The following is a 3,810-nucleotide window of genomic DNA, read 5'->3' on the forward strand; positions in this document are numbered from 1 at the left end:
GAAAGCAACAGGGTAGTTGTTATGGGGGACTTTAACTTTCCAAATATTGACTGGAAACGCTATAGTTCGAGTACTTTAGATGGGTCCGTTTTTGTCCAATGTGTGCAGGAGGGTTTCCTGACACAGTATGTAGATAGGCCAACGAGAGGCGAAACCATATTGGATTTGGTACTGGGTAATAAACCAGGACAGGTGTTAGATTTGGAGGTAGGTGAGCACTTTGGTGATAGTGACCACAATTCGATTACGTTTACTTTAGTGATGGAAAGGGATAGGTATATACCGCAGGGCAAGAGTTATATCTGGGGGAAAGGCAATAATGATGCGATGAGGCATGAATTAGGATGCATTGGATGGAGAGGAAAACTGCAGGGGATGGGCACAATGGAAATGTGGAGCTTGTTCAAGGAACAGCTACTGCATGTCCTTGATAAGTATGTACCTGTCAGGCAGGGAGGAAGTGGTCGAGCAAGGGAACCGTGGTTTACTAAAGCAGTCGAAACACTTGTCAAGAGGAAGAAGGAGGCTTATGTAAAGATGAGACGTGAAGGTTCAGTTAGGGCGCTCGAGAATTACAAGTTAGCTAGGAAAGACCTAAAGAGAGAGCTAAGCAGAGCCAGGAGGGGACATGAGAAGTCTTTGGCAGGTAGGATCAAGGATAACCCTAAAGCTTTCTATAGATATGTCAGGAATAAACAAATGACTAGGGTAAGAGTAGGGCCAGTCAAAGACAGTAGTGGGAAGTTGTGCTTGGAGTCCGAGGAGATAGGAGAGGTGCTAAATGAATATTTTTCATCAGTATTCACACAGGAAAAAGACAATGTTGTCGAGGAGAATACTGAGATTCAGGCTACTAGACTAGAAGGGCTTGAGGTTCATAAGGAGGAGGTGTTAGCAATTCTGGAAAGTGTGAAAATAGATAAGTCCCCTGGGCCGGTTGGGATTTATCCTAGGATTCTCTGGGAAGCAAGGGAGGAGATTGCTGAGCCTTTGGATTTGATCTTTAAGTCATCTTTGTCTACAGGAATAGTGCCAGAAGACTGGAGGATAGCAAATATTGTCCCCTTGTTCAAGAAGGGGATTGGAGATAACCCCGGTAACTATAGACCAGTGAGCCTTACTTCTGTTGTGGGAAAAATCTTGGAAAGGTTTATAAGAGATAGGATGTATAATCATCTGGAAAGGAATAATTTGATTAGAGATAGTCAACACGGTTTTGTGAAGGGTCGGCCGTGCCTCACAAACCTTATTGAGTTCTTTGAGAAGGTGACCAAACAGGTGGATGAGGGTAAAGCAGTTGATGTGGTGTATATGGATTTCAGTAAAGCGTTTGATAAGGTTCCCCACGATAGGCTACTGCAGAAAATACGGAGGCATGGGATTCAGGGTGATTTAGCAGTTTGGATTAGAAATTGGCTGGCTGGAAGAAGACAAAGGGTGGTGGTTGATGGGAAATGTTCAGACTGGAGTCCAGTTACTAGTGGTGTACCACAAGGATCTCTTTTGGGGCCACTGCTGTTTGTCATTTTTATAAATGACCTGGAGGAGGGCGTAGAAGGATGGGTGAGTAAATTTGCAGACGACACTAAAGTCGGTGGAGTTGTGGACAGTGCGGAAGGATGTTACAAGTTCCAGAGGGACATAGATAAGCTGCAGCGCTGGGTTGAGAGGTGGAAAATGGAGTTTAATGCAGAAAAATGTGAGGTGATTCATTTTGGAAGGAATAACAGGAAGACAGAGTACTGGGCTAATGGTAAGATTCTTGGCAGTGTGGATGAGCAGAGAGATCTCGGTGTCCATGTACATAGATCCCTGAAAGTTGACACCCAGGTTGAGAGGGTTGTTAAGAAGGCGTACGGTGTGTTGGCTGTTATTGGTAGAGGGATTGAGTTTCGGAACCATGAGGTCATGTTGCAGCTGTACAAAACTCTGGTGCGGCCGCATTTGGAGTATTGCGTGCAATTCTGGTCGCCGCATTATAGGAAGGATGTGGAAGCATTGGAAAGGGTGCAGAGGAGATTTACCAGAATGTTGCCTGGTATGGAGGGAAGAGCTTATGAGGAAAGGCTGAGGGACTTGAGGCTGTTTTCGTTAGAGAGAAGAAGGTTAAGAGGTGACTTAATTGAAGCATACAAGATGATCAGAGGATTGGATAGGGTGGACAGTGAGAGCCTTTTTCCTCGGATGGTGATGTCTAGCACGAAGGGACATAGCTTTAAATTGAGGGGAGATAGATATAAGACAGATGTCAGAGGTAGGTTCTATACTCAGAGAGTAGTAAGGGCGTGGAATGCCATGCCTGCAACAGTAGTGGACTCGCCAACACTAAGGGCATTCAAATGGTCATTGGATAGACATATGGACGATAAGGGAATAGTGTAGATGGGCTTTAGAGTTGTTTCACAGGTCGGCGCAACATCGAGGGACGAAGGGCCTGTACTGTGCTGTAATGTTCTATGTTCTCGGTCAAGGGCTGAGGTTCTTGCAACCCTACCTCCTGGATTCCTCTACCTGCCTCACTCATAGTCACACCCTCCTGTCCCTAACCACTGGCCGAATTCAAGATTAATCTAAGGGGTGTGACTACCTCCTGAAACACAGCGTCGGGGTAACTCTCCCCCTACCTGATGTGAAGCAACGCCCAAAGCTCAGACTCCAGCTCATCAACTCTGAGCCGAAGTTCCTCGCGCAACAAACACTTGCTACAGATGTGGTCACTAGGAACCACAATGGGATCCACTAGATCCTACATTCTGCAAGTACAACACATCGCCTAGCCCTGTATCTCTATTTTATTGAATTAGTTTTTAACTTTTTTTTTACATTTCCAACTCGTTTTTAGTTTTTGTAATCTGTAAAAATATTTCTCCTCTTTACCTTTAATCTCAAAGCAACATAAAATGGGTAATTCAAATTAGTAGTTACTTACCAACCAATGAATTTACCACTTTCCTGTTACGTCACTCCTGGATTGCTTTTCAAACTCAGTCCGCTGCCTGAGACGAGGTGTCCCCCTCAGGTCCAGCTGTGTCCACTCCCTTTAAGTGAAGGTCCCAAGCCTTATCTCTGTCTGAGTAGAGGTGTTCCTCGCAAATCCGCTGTCTCCGCTCCAAGGAGCTATGTGAAGGCCCCGAGCCTCATGCTGTATTTATCCTCTTTCCAAGCAGAGGTGCCCCTCACAGGTCCGGCTGTCTCTGCTTTCCAAAGGCAATTTTAGATCTGAGGGTGATGGATTTTTGTTAACCAAATGTATTAAGATATATGGTGGGAGTATGCAGGTCGATTATGATTTGATTTAATGGTGGCATAGCCTCTCGGAGCCAAGTGGCTTACTCTTATTCCTGTGTTGTAACAATAGCTGAAATTACTGCTGCCATAATTAGCTGGGACATTTGAGGCATAAATTGTGTTCTGCAACATTGATTTACCGTTGCAAGCCGCACCAGTTACCAGGAAATTCCAGGCCATTGCGTTTGATAACATTGACCGAGATAGATATTCTGTAGTGTTGCATGATTTATTTTGTAGAGATAGGTGAAAAGTTTTTTTTTAAATTCCTTAGCGATCAAATGGATTAAGTTGCATCTATGACAGCAGATTGAGGAAAGAACAGGCTAAATGGACGAATGCCCCTTTCTGACTCCATGGTTATGTTGATATAATATTGTTGAAACGCAGCAGAGATAAATAGCAGATAAATTTAGTAACAACAGTTAGCTGTATGAATATTTTTGTATCACTATTTATATTAAGTCAAAATGTTTTTATTAATCCATAATATTCAATTTATGTTATAAAATCTCTGTTGCA

Source organism: Scyliorhinus torazame, chromosome 3 (assembly GCF_047496885.1).
Source record: "Scyliorhinus torazame isolate Kashiwa2021f chromosome 3, sScyTor2.1, whole genome shotgun sequence".
NCBI classification, from domain to species: domain Eukaryota; kingdom Metazoa; phylum Chordata; class Chondrichthyes; order Carcharhiniformes; family Scyliorhinidae; genus Scyliorhinus; species Scyliorhinus torazame.